At 38.3% G+C, this 22,615-nt stretch overlaps 1 pseudogene; it reads right to left on the reverse strand.

The window, feature by feature from the left end:
• Positions 1–1,030: 1,030 nt before the first annotated feature.
• On the reverse strand, positions 1,031–21,265 carry LOC118649105 (annotated as a pseudogene).
• Positions 21,266–22,615: the final 1,350 nt, after the last annotated feature.

A 22,615-nucleotide genomic window follows, 5' to 3' on the forward strand; every position in this document is an offset into this window, starting at 1 on the left:
TGCTACAACTTGTGAAGTAGGTAATATTGACTGACATTTTTGCATGTGAGGAAATTGGACTTTAGATCAATTTAGCTGAGAGCTAAACTTGCAATTTAGTAGGAAGCTGAAATGGGACTTACACCCAGGTTTTCTGATTCCAAAGTCATTTTATGTCAATAACAATACTGTATTCAACAACGTTTCTCAGGCCAGAACCCCCCCCCCTTCACCCCCCCTCCCGCCCCACACACACATAAGAAATGTGCTGCCCTTCTGTGGGCTGATGCAATGCTGATGTTTCTACTAACAAGAATGTATCAAAAATAGGTCATTGTGAACAGACATGCGTGGTTTGCCTAATATAGATCAAAAGTCTCCAATATAATGTAACTATGATCCATAAGCTTTAGCTATTTGCTTACACTAATAATGTGCACAAATAATGTTTTGCTTGCTAGTTGATTCATGACAGTGCTTGTCCTAATATTATATGTTTATGCATTTTTCCTTCATGGAGTCATTTATTATGATTTCATCGTACAGGACAGGTGGGCGGGTGGCAGGGCACATGAACTCCACACCCCTACCAGATGTCTGCCTGGGGCACATGCAAATAGTGACATCATCAAGTTCATACAAGCAGCTGCTGACTACCAAGGAGATATGGGACACAGATGGGAAACAAATCTGGGGTGATGGTCCTAACTCTCGTGCAGGATGGAGAAAACATTCCCGTTTCTGTGTACTTTCTTAAAAAATAAACATGTGGAAAAAATCTTTTAAAAAGCAAAGGACTAAAACTTTAAGAGAATAAGAGATGGGAGGCTAGTGGAAGCCTTACCATAGTAGGTATATGTGACTCCTGCTTCTTGGCCTCCTCCCTTCTTGAAGGATTCAGTGGGATACTGAAACCCCATAGTTAGGCCCACAAAAGAAGGTCCTAGACTTGGACAGGGACTCTGGGAGGCCAGAAGTGGCACAAGTTGGGAGAGAGAAAAAATGCCCACTGGTGTAAGGTTTGAGCCCAGGGAGTGAGGGGGCAAGATCCTCAACCTATTGAGGCTGAGTCCTTACAGGCCCATGACCTGTGCCCTGGCAGTAACAGGGGCAGCTCCTGCAGGAGCCACAGGAAGGAGGGACACATGGTGGCTTCCAGCTGCCAGCAGTTCTTCAGGACCCTCAGCCTGCAGGGTGGGCATCCACTGGGACATCCATCTTTTAGTGTGCATCCCTTCTTCACCTAAGGGCCAATGTCCTTCAAGGTTAATCTTGAATAAAACACTGACCCAAAGGAGTAGATTCCCCAGAAAAGGAAACTACACCTCAGACTTGGAGAATATCTTCACTCTCATGGCCTCAGGTGCTGTGCACTTGACCTGCAGTCTGTCTTTGTCCCTGTGCTAGAGACTTCCTTGATGAGGTTGAAGTTGCTGTCATTGGCCACGTAGTTCCAGGACACTGGCAAATTGTGGAAAGACAGGTCTCAGTCCAGAAGTTGTTGCCCTCCAGATATTCCATGACCTTGAAGACATCCACTGAGAACTTGAGTAGACAGTCTCTGTGCAGCATCAATAGACTCTGCCCTTGCAGAAAATCCACCAGACTCCCCTCCTCCATGTCCTCAGTGACTAAAACAGAGCCCACCTCTTTCCTCCACAATCACACCCAGAAGCCACACGTGGCTCCATGCCAAAGTTGTGTCATGGCCAAGGCTTCAGCCAGAAAGGCCCGAGCAGTGGCGTCAATCCTAATCCTTAATGCATTGTAGAGAGAATGTGTTTTCTTCGGTCACTTCCAGCATCAGGTCCCCATATTTCCTCCTCCCAGTGGTCCTCAGTAGTTTCAGGTTCGTCATGGTCAGCGCCCAGCTCCTATGAGAGGCCTCATTCTGAGCCTGCACTGTGCCTTCTATGACCTTTGGCCTGATGAGGCTTGTACAGCATCTATGGTGTCTGAAGGGTAGTGAGGATCCACCAGCAGCATGAGTTTCTCCCAGGGCACCTCCTTGTCACTGCTGAGCTTGCTGTCCTGGTACCTTGGCACAGAATGGGCTAATGGAATAGTGCTCCACCTTGCTTCACAGCACACACAGTGTGTAATCCCGGGGGTAGCTGATGCTCTCCCTCACCAGGAACAGGCCTGGCTGCAGGGCGCATGGAAGTTTCCCCAACCAGGGAGCCTGCTGGTGCTGTCGCTGTCCGTGGTGCTGCCGCGGTGCTTCTCTCTGCTGAGAGCTCAACCTCCTCCACTGGGCACTGCTAGTCTGCTTGAGGGCAGGGCTGACACCCTATTTCTGAACCATCACTTGGAGGTGACCTTGTTGGTTTTGTTGTCTTTTAAACTATTTTCTAGTGATCCTCTCTCTCTCTCAGATATAGATATAGATATAGATATAGATATAGATATAGATATAGATATTTAAACTGAGTGCTGAGATACTACTGAGGTTTCTTTTGAGGGGGTGTTTTTTTAATTACAAAGTTCATTTCACTTTTTGAAATATTTTTATTGATTTTTAGAGTGAGAGGGAAGGAGAGGGAGAGAGAGAGAGAACATTGATGTGAGAGAGAAAAACATCAGTCAGGTGCCTCCTGCATGCTCCCTACCAGGGATTGAATTGGCAACCCTCAATGTCTGGGACAATGCCCAACCAACTGCACCACACTGGCCAGGGCCCTACTGAGGTATTATAATGGTTTTTACTTTCTTTCTCTCTTTATTTTATTTTATTTTTTTGGTGTCTTTGTGTGGGGAGGAGGGATATGGTTGTTTTTGTTTGTTTGTTTTGAGAAAATTAAATTTACAACACTTCTGGAGTCCTTACTGGCTAACCTGGCCTGTGTCGAGGCCTGGATGGAACTGCTCTCTGGCCCAGCCCACTTTGCAGAGGCTTGTCCCAGAGAAGGCACCTTCCTCTCCTGAGGTGGTCATAGGGACGGCAGTATGGGGAGTTAGGGTCACACCCCATGTCTGTGATACCCCTAGCAAAGAGAAAAGCTGATGAAATACATTTATGAGGGGTGGGAAGAGCACAATAAATGTTGGTTTCCCCCCAAAAAGCTACATATTGCATACCATTCACATATGTTTCTATTAGCCAAGTTTTTAGTATGGAAATATATATTTGAAGATATAATCTATATGTAACAAGATTATATATAATAGATAATACATATAATGGTTGTATATAGGTAGATAATATGATATATGACAAAAACTGTGTATGAAAGTGAATTGAATACCTTTAATTTTTTAAATTAAAATATGACAAAAACTTGGAAAGGTTACCACGTAAATTATGTACTTGGTCTTTAGATGTCTTCACGTGTAATTTATACCTCATAGTTCCATGATAATACAGATCTAATTCATCCACAGGCAGGAAAATTGAGATTTAAGCTAACTCTCAAGAATATTAAAACTTTTTTTCTTAAAAATGGTTATTATTAAATAAAAGCTAAACTCCCACTCAAAAAATACTGCAATTTTAAATGTGAAAATTTAACATTTATTAACTGAGTAATAGGGTTTTATTTATTTATTCAGAAAAAATGTTACTACTTACTATTGGAGAAGCCAACTACTTGGTTATGAGAACAAAATACTAGAGATAATCCCGGATTTCAGCCAGGTGATAGAAAATTCAAGGCAGCATACAGGTTCCCAGAAAATCTCATGGTAAGTATTGGGGATTTAATCAGTGCATTAATTAAGTTCAAAGAAGGGACATCAAAATAGACAATTTATTTCTTCCTAGGGTTGTTGGGATATAATCAACAAATTAAAATTATATATATTTAAGGCATACAATGCAATGATTTGATATATGTGTACATTATGAAATAATCACCGACATTCATCACCTTATGTAGTTACTGTGTGTGTGTGTTTGAGAACAGTTAAGATGTATTGTCTTAGCAAATTTTGTATATAGAATATAGTATTATTAATTAAGTCACCAAGCTATACATTAGATTTCCAGAATTATTCATCTTATAACTGAAAGCCTAAACCCTTTGATCAAGTTAAGTGGCTTTGTTATATGTTTTTGTTATATAGCCTTTGTACAGAGATTTTAAAAATATTTTATATCTAATTTGTATATGTCCACATTCTGAATTATTTTCTGTTTTTGTCCCCAAGAATTGTATCAAAAAAGAAGAGATAAGTTAACATTTCCCACATATCATGCCTGATATGATAAGTTAAACTACCTTCTCTTACAACCTCCCCTCCTTAAACCACAGAAGTAAAAGGTTATGAGGTATGATGAAAATTACAGGTATGTATAATGTGAGATGAATTTCTCATGCATTTCTGTAGCTGCAAACACTCATTCTACCCAAAGTCCTTTTTATCTGCAATTTAGCAAGAATCCAATTACTGAGCATGAGTTTACTACCTCATAAATAACATCCTCTTAGGTTTCCAATCACACCATTCCTGTTCTGTATTTTGTCAGCAAAAGTCTTGTTTTTAAAAATAATACTTCAGCCATCTGCTTACCCATATGTGCTACACATCACTGAATGTAGAGTCTCTGCAAGTTTTATAGACGTAGGTACCACAAACCTTGAATGTGTTTTCTCTCATAATTAGCATTTTATAACCACATTAAATTGATCACAGGTAAACTGTTTCATTTTGGTGTGCTATTTTGACTGTAATCAGATTACTAGCTGGAAAGTAAACTTGTAGCCAATATATTTTAGTTATAAAGAGTTTTCTTTCTTCTTTTATAGCAAATGCATTATTTTAAAGGTCACACTTGTCAGACCCATAAACTAAATCCCAGACTTGCAATGTAAGGCATCTCTCGAAGGATCCATCAGTGTTTACACTGGGGTAAAGAATGTTATCTTAGCAACTCCATCAATTACAATGACTGATGATGTCATTGTAATCTCTAGGACTGGCTCCCCCCAAGCGAAAGAGAAAAAGCTTGGTCAAGGATTCAGTTTTCAATTTTCATGTTCTCTTAAGTCAAATGTACAGTTTGTGTTTTGTTTTTTTACAATTTCTTTTTCCTAAAAAACAAACAAACAAACAAACAAACAAACAAAACAAAACAAAACACAAGATAAACTGTACATATATGTATAGTTGGATCTGAAGTTATCATATCCCTCCAACTGAGAAACTTCTATTTATACATGAATTAGAGAAATTTTAAATCCCTTGGAAACCTGTCAGATTTAGACTTCAATTGTTTTGTAACACAATCATGAGGGATAAAACTTTTCAACTCTTGTTTTTTAATAACCCATGTCTCATGGTTAAAATGTAAGTTGAATAATTGGACATAAAATGTGCAACAATATTGTTGCACTCCACAATTTTTGATGCACTTCTTTTTAGCTGTCATTCCGTTATAAGTAAAATTCTCTTTGTTTTGTGTTTTGACCTATGAGTGTATTGTATGAGTGTCAGCTTTGGGTTATCTATTAGCACAACTGATTTTTTTCCAATTCTTTCCAAAGCTTTGTTTCTTTGATGCGTTCTTCTTTTCCAGGAGATTTATTTATATTATATCTTCACAATATTGGGAATTGTGCAATGTGTGTCTTTTTAATTTGATTTCTTACCTGAATCTACTCTAGACACCTTACCCTAGCATATAGGTAAGAAAAAGTTCAAAATTTTCAGGTTTCATTAAAAACCTCCATGGCATAATTTTACATTGGTACTAAAAGTTTAGGGTTCCTGTTTTCACTTTAAACTTGTGCGCTATGAATTGGCTATTATCATTCCTGGTCATTGATAGAAATTAAAGGATGCCTTCTTATAGCCCACCCCAGTTTTTTCATGACTTTTTTAATGTGTTTTTTTTTTTTTATTGGGATGGTTGTTCATAGTTTTTATTGCCTGAAAAAAAGAACTGAGTAAGGCTACTTGAGAATAGTTCATTATAAGAATAAATACGCTTATCCTTGACATCTTTTCATAAGTAGATTAATAAAAGGTTCTTATTATGCACAACCTCTCTCAGATATGAATTTTAAAAAACAGCCTAATGAAAAAGCTTATATAACTTAACCTTCGTTACATTAGTTGTTTAGAATTCTTAATAGATCTGATCATAGCTAGATGGTAATAAAATTAAGACTCTTTGATCCTGAATGTAGTCTGGTACTACATACAGGAAAACTGAAGATAACTAATAAAATGAGATTTTTCTAAGATCATCCATGTAGCTAATGACAGTGAAAGGACTCTAACTCAGACTTTAACTTCCATTTATTATTCTTTTCATTAAAATTAGCTTTCATATTCGTTGCTTAAATGTATCATATAAACAGTGTATTATGCACTCTGCAAACATCTATTTAATCTTGAAAGCAAAATAGTAGCTATGAAGCAGCAACTATTTTATCTGTATTTTGTGGAAAATAAATTGAGGCTTGTAGAGATTAATATTTGTCTTTATCAAGTTCGTATCATGGAAAAGTAATGTGAATACCTTTAATACCTACTGCTAGATTTTCCCAAAGCATGCGTGTGTGTGTGTGTGTGTGTGTGTGTGTGTGTGTGTGTGTGAATGGCTGTATTTACAGTCTGTCCTATTACATGCCCAAAGGCTCTTAAGAACCACATAATTAAAAAGTCAGTTTGTGGTGATGAGGTTTAGGCTTACAAAAGCGTCTTAAGGAAGTCTGGGTTTATTCTAATTAAGTAAACTACCAGGGTGATAAATGAAATTCTGTGCTTGGCAAACTCTCTTTGCTTTTGCATGGCGTTATATTTGTGGATGAAATGTTCTGAGGATGAATGTTGAAAGCCCTTGTGACTCCTAGACCCTCTCCAGAATTATTTTCTGAACACACTCTGTTGTCTGGCAGCTGCTTTGCAGCCTGGGAGAGCATTTTAATTGGCATCACATAACTTTATGACTGAGGGATTTATTCCTCTCTCCACAAAATCCCTCCCCTCTTTTCATCTATTAGCAGAAATGTTTGAGTTAATATTACAAGAATTTCTTATGATAACCTGTTGGGGCCATAGTGCCGTAAAATTTCCAGTCTTCCTCCAGAAAAACAAAAAAGTGAGAATCAGGCTCTACCAAAAAATTAGTTATTTTTTATATTATAATTTTTTTTTTGTTTTGATTTTGTCTACTGTTAATATGACTCAATAAAGTTGAGGTAGAATTTATTTTGATAGACATACTTTGTCAATATTAGTATATGCATAAAATTTTCAGACAAGAAAAGTCTCCTTTATTACTACCCACTGGATTTGTCTCTGTGGCTCAGACAATTTGAGGCTTTCAGATCATTTGAAGTAAACTTCCTGGCTTATTTACCAGAGAGGAGCTCACATCATTAGCACATGCCTGTGTTTGTTTCAAGTCTAAGCATCTCTGCCATTGCTCTGTGGATTAATCTTTAATACATACAAAATGTGAAGTGGTAGAGTAGTGACTAAGAACCAGGGCTTTGAAGTCAGATGTATCTGAATTTGAATTTCACCTCCGATTTTATGGCTCCAAGTCCTTGGTCAGATTACTTGTCCTCTTTTATGTTTAGTTCCTTCATCAATAGGATTAAGAATATTAAGAGTGAATGAAGAACTATAAGAAAAAAGCTTACCACAGTGCTTGTCAGACACCTATTTTGCAGTAAGTTAACAGCCGCTAACTGCTGCAATAAAATCTATACTAATGAAAGGGTAATATGCTAATTAGACCAGACCTTCCTGACAAAGCTGGGGCCAGGGTGAAGCAGCCTGGGGTCCTGGGTGCCTGAGGGTGGCCGGAGGAGTGAAGCCTGGGTCCCGAGTGTGGGGCTGAGGCAGAGGTGGTTAGAGGTGATCAGGAAGTCAGGCAAGAGGTTAGGGGCAATTAGGAAGGCGGGAGAGTGCTTATGGGTCATCAGGCAGGCAGGCAGAGTGGTTAGGGGAGATTAGGCAGGCAGGCAGGCTAGCAGTTAGGAGCCAGCAGTCCCGGATTGCAAAAGGGATGTCTGACTGCCAGTTTAGGCCTGATCCCTGTGGGAGTCAGACATTCCCCGAGGGGTCCCGGATTGCAAGAGGGTGCAGGCCAGCTGAGGGACCGCACCTCCACCCCATGCATGAATTTTGTGCACCAGGCCTCTAATCTATAATAATAAAAGGGTAATATGTTAATTAGAGCAGACATTCTTCCAAATGTCATTCCAGACATCCTTCCTGATGAAGCCTGGACCAGAGGGAAGCAGCCCGGGTCCTGGGTGCCTGCAGGCCGCCAGAGGAGGGAAGCCTGGGTTCTGGGTGCCAGAAGGAAGCCAGTGCCTGCAGCAGGGGGAAAGAAGGCCTACCCTTGCACTAAGTTTTGTGCATTGGGCATAAAAAAGAGCTAATACTACTGTAAGCCAGGATCCAACAAGTAATAAGTTTCAGAGAAACTGTCCCAATTTGAAGGAACTAAGAAAAGGATCACAGATCTGTGGTATCTTGGATCTGGGTTTTGACTCTTAAATAATAATTAAACACAGGTGAAATAAAATGTCAAAGACACCTATAGTTAACTAATAGTTTCAGATAGATAAAAATGTTATTTTAGACTTTAAAGTGCATAAGTTATTTTCTGATTGCAAAATAAGAAAGCTTTTGTCTAGCTGGTGTGACTCAGTGGTTGAGTATAGACATATGAACTAGAATGTCACAGTTTGATTCCTGGTCAGGGCACATGACTGGGTTGTGGGCTCCATCCTCAGTAGGGGGTGTGCAGGAGGCAGCCAATCAATGATTCTCTGTCATCATTGATGTTTCTATCTCTCTCTCCCTTCCCCATTCTGAAATCAATAAAAACATATTTAAATAAACAAAAAAAAATTAAGAAAGCTTTACATTTAATCCATCAGATTTTGTGACAGTTTTAATGCATTTTTATTATGCCATCCGATTTCCAAGTAAATTTGAAGACAGAAGATATCAATGTGCTTCTTTTTAGTGGCTGGCATATAAATTATATCAGAAGTAAAATAAAACAATGACTAATGGAAATGCTGTATGCCTCTGGAGTTTTAGTTTAACAGCAGAACACTATGTTCTTCATATTCATGGTTAACTATAAAACTGTTTTCCCTCTGTGATTATATTATTTCTGATATTCCTACCTATTGTATTAATTGGACAGAATACCATCACTTGATAGAGTGTGCCAGCTCTAAACATTGTACAAGAATTTGGAGAGTGCAAGAGGCTGAATTATAGGTCCATGTACCCTAGGAAATCTTTTGGATATTACATCCCATTTCCTTCTAACAATTTTCTGATGAAATACTGTATAAAACAGAAAATATTATATTAAATAAAAATTACCTTTGTAATAAAAGTCTCTGCTTTTATTGGTTCTTATTTTTTAATCCAGTTATTTTAAATTATATCTATATGTAATTTATATTATGAATATATATATACACATATATATATACATATATATAAATATATATATACACACATATATATATATAAATATATACACACACACACACACACATATATATATATATATATAAATTGTATATATGTGCATATACTTATACACACCAAAACACACCCATAAGTATAAAACAGGTAGGTTGATCATTATTCCATATTATATTACAACTAATGACTGGAAAAATAGCTATTTTGTTATGTAGTTATTCTAAAATTTCTAATAAAACCCTGATTTAAAGAAATAACCAATGCACTACAAAGCATTTTAGTTTTATTTCATTTTTTTAAAATTTATCTTTATTTTTGCTAGTATTACAGGTTTCCCTCCATTGATTCCCTCATCCCCACTCCTGCCCACTCCCCAGCCTTCACTGCACTATTATCTGTGTCCATGGGTTATGCATGTATGCATATAAGTTTTTTGGGTAATCTCTTCCATCCCACCCCACCTCCTTCCCTGTGAGAATCATCAGTCTGTTGCATGCTTCCATGTATCTGGATCTATTTTGATTAATACCTGTTCTTATCATTACAATGTAAATCAGAATGTCTTGTTCACCTTTTCTGTAACTACAACATGTGAAGATAAATCAATAAATAAAATATGGTTCTTATCATTTAGATTTTAGAAGTTCTTGAAAACCTTTGGCATTTATCTTCAACATGAAACATGAGTCGAAATTGCATGCACGTTTTTTACCAGAGTACAAATTTAGGAATTCTTACTAACCCATAAGCAAAACCTCCAAGTTCTTGGATTGAAACATTAATATTTGTTTTTTTTAATCATTTTATACTATACATTGTGTTAAAAATTGAACTATAGCTAAAAAAGCTCACTTAACTAAGACTTTCTGTTAGTTGTGTTCTGGTTTTATAAAATTGCTGTGATTATGTATTTATCATTATCAAAGGACTTTTATTTTGCATAACCATAAAACAATAATGTTTATGGAATACTTTTTTTCTTAGAATACTTAGATATCTAATGGTTCAAAGATGCTATTATTATTGTTAATTAACATTTACTGACTTCCCAAGGGTTATATTTGATCATAGTAAATATTATCTTGATTTGGAGATGTCTTCTTTTACATATAAGACTATATACATTTGACAAAAAATAATGTAGATAGATACAAAGGGTGTTGGGTATTCAAATGCTTATTTCATCACATTAGCATACATACACAAACATTAAAAAACACTATACACCTTCACAAACATATTTTATTTTATATCTATCTATGTATCATAAACAGAAAAAGCCAAGTACCTTTTCATTTTAAATGTTCTAATTGGTTTTGGTCTTTGCAACTATTTCTGTGTAATTCTATGCTTATATATTACTAATACATTCATTCCATTTCTATTTTACACTAGATACCTGGTGCATGAAATTCATGCATGGGTAGGGTCCGTAGTCCTGGCAGGCTATCAGGGCTGATCAGGTTCCCTGCCTTCCCATCTCCCCACCTCCTCCTTTCCTCATTCCCTCAGCACCCCGTGGCCTCCATGTCACCCCCTGGTGGTCAGTGCACATCATAGTGAGCAATCGAACTGCTGTTCTCCCTGTCAAACTCCTGAGGAACCACTTTGCATATTTAGCCTTTTATATATATAGATTTCTTGCTTTACACCATTTCTATATAAATGTGATCAAAATAATTATTAATGAGATTTTATAATATTCTATTGCAGCATATTATTTTTCTATACATAATATAAGCTTATTATTTTTACAGTGGCAGTGAAATCCATCAAATAAATGTACAAATAATTTGCCTTTTTTATTATAAGATATATAAACTATTTCTGAGTTTAAAATTATAATTTATAATTCCATGTATGTAAGTTTATCTAACTAGGATAACTTATTAAACATATAATTACTGAATCAAAATGTTAAGACTGTTTGACAAGCAATAAAATTACTTTCTAAATTTTGCCTAACAAAAAACAGCATTAATTTTACAGTCCTCTGGCCTTCCATTGGTATTCTCAAACTTCATCTTCTTTTTCTTGTTTATTTATTAGCATCCAGAAACTTTTCATTCATATTTGAAAACTAATAGTCATTTTAAGAACAAAATGTTCTTTAAAAGTACATGTGAATTTATTTATTTCCTTGGATAGGTTTAGAGCACCATATTAGAGATTGCTGCAATAGATGCTCTGTTGCTGTCTAATAAATTTATTCAACACTAAACTTTAAAATAAGCCATTTTCATATCACAATATTTTTTTCACGGAGATGTGAAAAACTACCAGCATTGGAAGCTGAATAAGCAGTATTAATTTGATTCCAACTGGTGAATGACATGGTGGTGAAAGCTGATGATCAGTCTAATAGTGATCTTTGACCCTGCAATCCCATAAAATGTCACCCACAGGTCTTCCAGATGACTAATAATTACAGTGAATGCTTCCAGTTGTCATAGGTTTTGTGTGGTGACAAACGGTTGTCCAGGCCTGTTTCATGTCGATTCCCTTGTCAGTTATGTGTCATTCCAAAGAGGCCACATCACCCAGGGTACTTTTTTTCAAATTGGCTAGAAGCAAGATCTAGAAGTCATGTGTCCAGGACAGAGGTTTAAAGTAAGAGGTGAAGTTCAAGAAGTCCATGTCAGATTTTAAACTGTGCCTGAGCGTCTCCCTGATCTACCAAAGCCAGTGGTTGGTACATGGGCTCTTGCGCTTCTGCTTCTGATTTAGGACACAGTTGCTCTTTTTCTTCAGGTCACAATATTTGCAGAGTTAGCCAATGTGATAAGAGCTTCCAGAGGAACAGCTCTTTGAAGATGGCTTCACTGGCCTGAATACTAGCAGTTATTTTCCCTAAGGGGAGGGAATGAGAGCTGGACAAGTTTGAGAAAGGGGGTCAAAAGTTACATGAAAGATTAGTCTGATATTAGTTTACTTTGAGCTAATCAAAGCCAGATGGCACCAAATTATTGCACAAGGCCCAAATGTCACCAAAAAATATGGTCCAGTCCTCACTTTCATGCTAAAATATCGAGTTCATCTGTTTCATCAAGCTTTTTTTTTTGAGTCCTTAGCCCCCAGAATAAATGATCTAAATTCACCTTAGAAAAGTAAGCATTATAAAAATTATGACTCTGCATATGTCCCTGACACTAAAATATCTATAAATCAATATCGGGTGAAAATATGACAAAATAATTTTTAGCTCTGTGCTTCATTTGTCAAATGGCCAGATGTCTAGGATAAAATATTTTTCTCTCATAATTTTTTTCTTCAAATACTAAAGATTGCTCATTTTGATAGTCCTTAGACACTTATAAAATGTAGAGACTTGAAATGTGCATTTATTATGGAGTTGTTAGGTATGTACATTAGTCAAGGAGCCATTCCGTCATTTTATTTTTTAAACAAAATGCTCAATAGAAATCATGGTTATCTTTGAGAACATTGCTGGATGATTGCATGGTGCTAAGCATATTAGAAAGCAACCTGTAAAAGTGAGTTAATGACTGTTGATTTGATGTGCCAGATGTGCCATTTATCCCACCTAAAAACCAAAAGAAAGATAATTGAAATGTTGTTTATCTGAGCAGTTAGTCCCCAGTGAGAATGATTTATGTCTGAAAATGCTTCAGAGTTATAGAGTAGTAACTAAAAGAAGAAAGTATTAATAAATGAGGGGAGGGGCGTGCATGCTGCAGATTATTGTCCATGCAAATCCATCATTGAAATGCTCACAATGGTCCCTACCCAGGGTAAAGGTCTCACTGTCTTTTCATAATAAGGTAGGTCTATTATAAAAAGCTATAAGCAACAGGTTAAAACAAGACAAAACAAACAAACAAAAAACCTTCCATAGAATCAAAGTTGACACAATCTTTCCTTCTCTAAGTCACCTTCTGGAGTTAGAAGGATGGAATGAAGGTTAGAAAACAGGTGAAGAATGAGCACTCTGGAGTCAAACTGCCAGTGTTTGAATTTTTGCCTCAACTAATTTCTGGCTGTGCTGCTTTGCTCTTGTAATTTTGCTTCTCGAGTCTGTTTTCTCATCTAAAAAGAAGGATAATAAGTATTCCTATCTCATAGTAAGATCACAAATAGGTAACCATTATTATCCAAAAGAATGAGGGTTAATTACCTGAATAGATTAAGATAAAGAGGGCTCTCAAGAATAAGGCTTCAGTTGGTGGGGAAATATACTCCTTTTTGTTCCAAAAGTAAAAGGCCTTGATCACTTCCTCAAAACATATGATTCCAATGTGTTTAAAAAAATGGAAAACTCTAGATTTGATATTTTTTTCAAGTGACGTGTGTAAGTTTTCATATTAAGTGGGTAAATAAGATCACAAATAGGCTCATAGCAACTCAAATAAGGTTTAGCCATAAAATGAGCTTGTTCTAAATGATGTAAACTGTGGCTCTTAGATGTTTGTGGATTTCCAAACTTCAGATAAGGATTGTAGTCATGAGTCCTACAGGGAGAGAATGAAATGAGAAGAACCAAGTAAAAGAAAAACCTTGATTGTCCCTAAATTAAATAATGCAAATGCAATTAACTTACAGATAAAGTGTGTGTATTATATCTTTTAAGCTTCATGATAGAATAATTAAATTATTTGAGAGATAAGTTATAAATCACAATGATAGTGAATATCCTTAGACAATTACCTAGACAACAATATTTTTCCTGAATGAATGAATGAATGGGGTTAGCTCACTGAGTTTTAATTGAACTTAATTTGAAAAACTCTCTCATATTCCCCCATTTTATTATGTCAGAGAATATCACAAGAAATGCTACCAGCTACGTTCAAAATCATCATGGTATACGATTCCTTTACCGGGAAGGAATAAACCATTTCCTGATGGTGGTGAGTAGAGAGTAGAGACTAATCACTGAGCAACATTTCTTGGGCATTTTCAAATCTTAAAGTGATGATAAATGAAAATTAATCTCTCGAGAGGGAAAATATATGGCAGTGAAAATTAAGTATGTATATTGACAAATGCACTATTTCTTCTGTGTTCTGAGATTTGGGGGCATGAAGTAGTTAATGTGAAGAAGAGACTCTTTTTGTAGAGATTTATATAATTGATTAATAAAACTTTGGGAGTCAAACTTAATCCTCAAATATTTTACAAGAGATGTAAATTCATATCTCCCAAAATCTTCTGGTATGGATTTTAAAATAAAATCACACATTGGGGAAGGCATACAAATGTAAGACATTGATAACCTACAAATATCCTTTAGTTACAACTGAAAGTCAATAAAAAGAAAATAAATTATTATTATATTTGAAATATTTACAGCTATAATCTTCCATTTTTTAATGATTTGGTTTGAACTAATTTTGGTTAATGTCAAAGGAGCTTTACATTATTAAACTATTTTGATGAGCTATTTATTGAGGAAAACTCTCCTATGCCTTTCCTTCTACCATTCTTTTACTCACTCAGTTTTCTTTCTGACAATGCTTTTCTTGCCAGAACATGTTAGGAAAGTTCTCTTTTCCATGAAGTCTCACTTAAAGATTACCCTAGCCTGTGGTGGGCAAACTGCGGCTCACGAGCCACATGCAGCTCTTTGGCCCCTTGAGTGTGGCTCTTTCTAAGCCTTAGGAGTACCCTAATTAAGTTAATGACAATGTACCTACCTATATAGTTTAAGTTTAAAAAATTTGGCTCTCAAAAGAAATTTCAATCGTTGTACTGTTGATATTTGGCTCTGTTGACTAATGAGTTTGCCGACCACTGCCCTAGCCGGTTTTTCTCAGTGATATAGATCGTCAGCCTGCGGACTGAAGGGTTCTGGGTTCAATTTCGGTGAAAGGGCACATGCCAGGATTGCGGGCTCAATCCCCAGTGGAGGGCATTCAGGAGGCAGCTGATCAGTAATTCTCTCTCATCACTGATGTTTCTCTCTCTCTCTCTCTCTCTCTCTCCCTCTCTCTCCCCCTGAAATCAATAAAAATATACTTAAAAAATAAAGATTATCCTTGTTCCCTAAAATGTCCCTTGAGCCCCCTATCTCTCTCATAAACACTTTGAATTAATATTCTCTACTGAAGATAATGATTTTACAACCTGTATTTTAATAATACATCATATTATACTGTTTGACATTTGTTTGGGTGTGTCTATATTTCTCAGCAGACTGTTCAATTTTCATCATTGCATCACAGTAGCACATAACATAGCCGACTGCTTAAAGGTATAACCAACTGTTGGTTAATTTTGTTGTCCAATTGTTCTATTAGTCATATTTCTTAAAAAAAATTGTCGGGGTCCCTGTAGTCCATATGAATACTATGTAAAACCAGAACCCAATTGAGAAAAAGTAGATCAATGGTTGTAAGAATATATATACAAATAAATAACATAATTAATAAATAATAATGCAAGTATGAGCTCTATTCCCCTTATCTGTAAACCTACTTTTGCTTACCCCTGTATACTATAGAAAGCAAAAAGCTTCTGATTGCAGAAGAGATGTCCAATTCTACTGTTGGTAATAACGAATCCACACTGTGCTCTATGCTGAGTTGCTGTTACAGAAGTCAGAAAAGCGAGGTAAGGGATGCCATGGGAGAAGCAGCTAATCCAGATATAAGAAGCTAAGATAAGGATGCCTCCAAGCTGACACCTGTGTAATGAAAATGTGTTAACGGGAGCAAGTTAACTCCTGGGTGCCTATAAAAGATATAGCTGTCGTTGTATTGCTTAGACATCATCTCATGTAACCCAACTATTCTCAAGCTGAGGCAGGAATATTTTATGAAGTAGATGGCCATGCAATTTAGTTTTAGTTATAAATGCATTAATATATCCATTTATTAGTTTTCCTGAATCCTCTGATAGGCAGATCTACTCTAAAATCAATAAGATATGTAAACATAGAAGGCCAGCGGCTTAGTGAACAGCTAGACCTACTATTTCATGAGGTTTTTACATTCGGAGAATTTTGTTTGGTTTGGTTTGGTTTAATAGCATGAGTCAGATGCTCAGCCTCCTTAAAACTCTGAGACGGTCCGTTGTTATTCTGCCCTCTTTCTATCCCTAAGAGTCTACATATGCTGCTGGGCTTTTCATGGCATTGGGAGATAAGTGGCAAAAAAACTAAAGTGATATTAACTGTTAGTGTCTAGGATGATAACCTTTGCAAATACCTTTCTTTCAGTATCTAAGCACACTATTTGCATGGTGATGGAGAGGGATATTCACAGGTAAGGAAACTCTTCCATGGTGTTTCCAACTGTCCCCGTGGAAACACTGATGAAGTAACTTGAAAACTCTTACAATATCCCAGTGGAAGAGAAACAGAACACAGAGAACACTTGGCTTCATCTTATCACCAAGTTATTGGATCCCTTTTCACACATTTGTTTTTTACTCTAAAGTATTTAAGCATTGGACTAACAGTAGTGTTTAGTTCACGGAATGGTTCAGTGGATTAAATGGGATAATGGATGGAAGGTGTTATCACAAAGCCTGACATATACTAGCCTTTACTTTTATGGATGCACTAAATGTATAATCTTGGGTTGTTGTGTGTGTGTGTTTTCCAATAAGAATATATTGATTCAGAGTAAAAACATACAGGGTAGAAAATGCAGGAGTAAGCATTTGAACAGTCTGCTGCTTTGGAGAATTGCTCACTATCATTATGTACATGATGGTGTAGGGGAAGCAGGTTATAATACATTTGAACTCATTCCAGCAGTGGTGACCCTTTCTCTAGCCCAGATGTTTAAATGACTGCTCACTAGGGATGTTTGGGATTATAAATATGTCCCATCTGCTGCTGCCGTCTGCCCACTCTTGAAAGGTTTAAAACCACCCACTGCATTCCACATCATCTGCAATCCCCACTCCCATCCACGGGAAAATTAGAAGGTGACCAGACACCTTTGGTTGTGGCAAAGCCTTTCAGCACTTGCCTAAAGGGAATAAATGAAGGTCAATGCAATAACTTCGTTAATGGGTTATTGGGTAGAAGTGTTATAGGACATATTTTATGATTAAATTGATAGATGTATTCATCTAGATCAGCGGTTCTCAACCTGTGGGTCGCGACCCCTTTGGCAGGTGAATGACCCTTTCACAGGGGTCCCCTAAGACCATCCTGCATATAAGCTATTTACATTATGATTCATGACAGTAGCAAAATTACAGTTATGAAGTAGCAACGAAAATAATTTTATGGTTGGGTCATAACATGAGGAACTGTATTTAAAGGGCCAGAAGGTTGAGAACCACTGAATAAACATAAAAATAAGAGTGCATTTAAATTTTCAACTCTAGAAACCTGAAGATGTGTTTGCAATATGTATAAAATACAGAATCTTTTTCTTCAAATGGATTTTTAGCTGCAAATATTTTAAGACCTTAGAATAATAGGTTCTTATAATTTGAATATGCAGCACTAAGAGTAGTATTATTAATACTAACAGTGGTATTATTAATATTAACAGTAGTATTATCAGTGCCATAATGTATTCAGGTTAGGAAGTTCCCCTGCTTTCCATTTCTCTGTATTTTAGCACCCCAGTTTAGGGGTTATTTTCTTCATATACTTTGCACTTTGTAATTACTTTATTAATTATTTACTTATCAGCTTTCCACTTCATTAGGTAATTGTTGCCAGGAGAGCAGGAACTATTTCCCTCTTCTGTTTTTACACAGTGCCCAGCAGAATGACTGGCAAACAGTAGACATACGATAAATAGTGAAGATTAGTTAAAAATTAACTAAGAAACCAAAAGCACTAATCAGAAAAAATATATGTACCCCTATGTTCATAGCAGCACAATTGACAATAGCTATTATCTGGAAAAAGCCCAAGTACCCATCAGTAAATGAGTGGATAAAAACGCCATGGTACATTTACTCCATGGAATACTATACAGCTATAAAAAAGAAGGATTTCTTACCATTTGAGACAGCAATGGAGGGACCTGGAGAGTATTATGCCAGGTGAAATAAGGCAGTCAAAGAAAGATAAGTATCATATCATCTTTCTCATATGTTGGATATAATGAACAAAATAAACTGATGAACAAAATAGATGCAGAGATATAGAAGCATGGAACAGATGACAAATTTCAGAGGGAAGTTGGGGGTGGAAGGTGGGTAGGGAGAGATTAACCAGAGAACTTATATGCATGTATGGGGAAAGAAGGGAGAACATCTATAATAGTTTCAACAATAAAGATAAATTTTAAAAATTTAATAAAAGATCACTTATATTATCTAAAATTGTTCTAAACGTCAAATACACTGAACTGAATATCAACAGGAAAATAATTCCAGATTTTCAAATGTTTTTATTTGCCCTTCAATTCCTTCTGGAGCATAAGGCCATTTCATATGTGTGCACACATAGACCCAGATGGCAACTGGGAAGTTGCCTTTATGGAGAGTGTCCTGCCAACTTGAATTTGTGATTGTTCTCTTAACTTAAGGAGACTACACATTGAGATGATTCTATTAGCATCAAGGAGAATCACCATAGATGGAGAGATAGATGGTAACAGAGAGATCTTTCCAATGAACTCCCTTTAGCATGGGGCAGGATGTGTACTCAGACAGCCTGAACCTTCATCTTATTCATCCTGAGCAAGCCACTTGGCCTCAACTAATGCACATATTCTTGTCTGTTAATTAATATAAAGTCTGGCACATGATTTTTGTTAGTATCAAATGACTTATGCCATGTGAAAGCAATTTGTAAACTGGGCAGGAGGAACCCAATACAGAAGGGTTTGGTCCTCGCAATTGTTAGGCTGCTAAAAGACTTTTGATGACTTGAGTTTTAGAAAGATAATAATGGTTTGATGGAAAAATTAAAGAAGTCAAAGTAATAGGTTTTGACTGAAGGAACAAACTGAAAAATTGCATGAAGCCAAAATCAGAATGAAAATCTAGCTACTTATATTACTCAGTAACTAATACATATATGGGGCAATAACAAATCTACACTAATAAAAGAGAAAAATGGTAATTGGCGTACGGCGCTACCGTTTTCATTGGCTTATCAGGGCTATATGCAAATTAACTGCCGACTAAGATTGGCAGTTAACTGCCAACTAAGATTGGGAGTTAACTGCCAACAAGATGGCGGTTAATTTGCATATGTAGGCACAATGCAGGGAGGCGAAAGGGAAAGAAGGAAGAATCCCTCTGCCACTGACAGTGATCGGAAACGCAGGGGGGAGCTAAGAGCTGGGGGGCAGGGCAAAGGCGGCCGCCTTTGCCCTGCCCCCCAGCCATGATCGGAGAATCAGGCGCCTTTGCCACCCTGGCCAGTGGTAGCAGGAAGTAGGGGTGGAGCCAGCGATGGGAGCTGGGCACGGTCGAAGCTGGCAGTCCCGGGAGCTAGGGGTCCCTTGCCTGGGCCTAAAGTGGAGCCCACGATCTCGGTGCCGCTGCAGCTGTGGGTCCCCGCTGCCTGGGCCGGACGCCCAGGCCAGAGGCGTTAGGCCTGGGCAGGGGAGGAGCCTGCAACCGAGGGGAGCTGGGGGAGTGGAGCCGGGGATTGGGGGGATATGATGGTCCCCTTGCCCAGGCCTGAAGCCTGGGTCAGAGGCGTCAGGCTTGGGTGGAGCAAACGATCAGAGGGAGATGGAGGTCCCCTGCCCAGGCATGATTCCTGGGCCAGAGGCCTCAAGCCTGGGCGGGGGGTCAGAGCCAGTGATCAGGGGGAGATGGGGGTCCCCTGTCCAAGCCTGACACCTCTGGCGGAGGCGTCAGGCCTGGGCAAGGGGCCGATCAGGTGATCGGAGGGTGATGGGGGTCTACGCCTCTGGCCGAGGCATCAGGCCTGGGCAAGGGGCAGAGCCAGCAATCGGAGGGATCTGGGGGTCCCCTGCCCAGGCCTGATGCCTGGGCCAGAGGCATCAGGCCTGGGCGGGGGGCAGAACCAGTGATCGGGGGGAAATGAGGGTCCCCTGCCCAGGCCTGACGCCTCTGTCAGAGGCGTCAGGCCTGGGCAAGGGGCCGATCCTGTGATTGGAGGGTGATGGGGGTCAACGCCTGAGGGCTCCCAGTATGTGAGAGGGGGCAGGCTGGGCTGAGGGACACTCCCCCCCACGCACACACACCCAGTGCATGAATTTCGTGCACCGGGCCCCTAGTAATATATAAATCTCTAATATTGATGTGTCTTATTTCAGCTTAAAATAATTAAATTAAATATAACTTGTTATTTTAAACACAATTTTGTAATTGTGCTGTCCATTCTTTCTCCATCAATATCCAATATTTGCAATGCTTTTCAAACTTAAATATGCATAAGAATCACTTGGAGAGAGGAGTTCAGTACATATTTATGGGTTCCCTTTCTAGAGGTTCTGATTCAGTGGTACTGGTACCCAGCGTGTGCCTTTGCACTTCTAACAAGCACTTAGATGCTGCTGAGGATGCTGTCTCCTTGAAATACTGTGGTGTTTTGTTTTGTTTTGTTTTGTTTTTATCATGGATACTAGTGGCCCATTGCATGAAGATTCACGCAATAGGCCTTCCTTCCCCTGGCTGCTGGCACCAGTTTTCCTCCGGTACCCAGGACCCATGCCTTTGGTCCAGCTTCAGCAGGGAGGCTTGGCTTCTCCTCTCTGGCTGCTCCCAGCCCCTCCTTTTTTTCCCCAGCTCCTTGAACAGAGCCCAGGGTGGGCTGGAAGCCTGGGTCACCCCTGGCAACCCAGGCCCCCAGCCACTCCTTGAGCAGAGCCCAGGCCCCAGGCCCTCCTTGAACGGAGTCCAGGGTCGGCAGGAAGCTTTGCTTCCTCCATCGCCAGAGCAACCCAAGCCTCCTGCTCACTCCAGCTCCGTGGCCATTGCCATCTTCAGTTGTCATCAGTCTTCGCTCCGCGCCCGCCATCTTTGTTGGGTTAATTTGCATAGTCACTCTGATTGGCTGGTGTAGCGGCATGGCAGAGTGAAGGAGTGATGGTTAATTTGCATGTTTCTCTTTTATTATATAAGATAGGCAAAACTATATTTTAGAATGCATAGTGTATAAGTCTGCTTCCTTGAGAATCTAACCCTGAGGGAGAGATTTGCTTAGATGAATATTAATATTATATTAAAGTACTCTTAAGAATGATGTCCTTAAGGGAATGAAGGAAACAGACTGGACAGAGCAAGCATCTTGAGCTATGAGGAAGATGCAGCATAGGACACAGGGATTCTACAGCTATTATGTCTCCTCAGAGTTGTTGCTATTCAAGGCAAGGTCAGGCTTTCTACCTTCACATCAGCCAGTAATTTGATGTAGGCCTACCCTGGGAAGAAAGTATGGTATCAATAAAGTGATATCCTTCAGAAAGGGTACAGAGGAATTACTGGGAAGGGATTCAGCCCTGAGCTCTCAGAAACCAACATTTTTAGCAGTTTAGTACATGAGTGCATTGTATTGAGGGAAGGACCGTGGTGTGCATGACTTACCCCATAAAGGTTGTCTATTTGATATTTGGAATTAGCTCCATTTCTATAGGATCCAGGTACTGAAGTTTATACTTCAATTGGAGATTACTTGGATAAAAATATATATTCCACTCTGAAACCTCTAAAATATGGAGTCAGCAAAAACAAACCAGAAACTCATAAAAGTGTGTACCCCCCACCTTGCAATATTTTCATTGTTTCCTGCTCTCAAATGAACTGAAAATAGTGTATCAGCACTTTAGTTTCAAAGTGTCTGTATAAAGATTGTGAAATGAAAAGTGTTGAGGAAAAAATGTCCCTCAAACTAGTTCTCTTTTTCATAATAGCAATATAGTAATTGATTTGGCCTGGAATTTTTACATTTGCCCTAACCTACCCCACTGACCCAACAAATACATTAATTAACTGAATCAAATGGGATGTTTTAGATAAACAATTTGGGTGAAATAATTAGATTTCTCAAATTATTTTATTCAAGTATACTATATAACTTTTATGGATGTGAAAAGGGACTATATGGATTATCTGCCCCCTTTTATATTTTATAGCAGGGGTCCTCAAACTTTTTAAACAGGGAGCCAGTTCACTGTCCCTCAGACCGTTGGAGGGCCAGACTGTAGTTTAAAAAAAAAACTATGAACAAATTCCTATGCACACTGCACATATCTTATTTTGAAGTAAAAAAACAAAACGGGGCCGAAACCGGTTTGGCTCAGTGGATGGAGCGTCGGCCTGCGGACTGAGGGGTCCCAGGTTCGATTCCGGTCAAGGGCATGTGCCTGGG

The sequence above is a fragment of the Myotis myotis genome, unplaced genomic scaffold (assembly GCF_014108235.1).
Source record: "Myotis myotis isolate mMyoMyo1 unplaced genomic scaffold, mMyoMyo1.p scaffold_m19_p_1, whole genome shotgun sequence".
In the NCBI taxonomy this organism is placed as follows: domain Eukaryota; kingdom Metazoa; phylum Chordata; class Mammalia; order Chiroptera; family Vespertilionidae; genus Myotis; species Myotis myotis.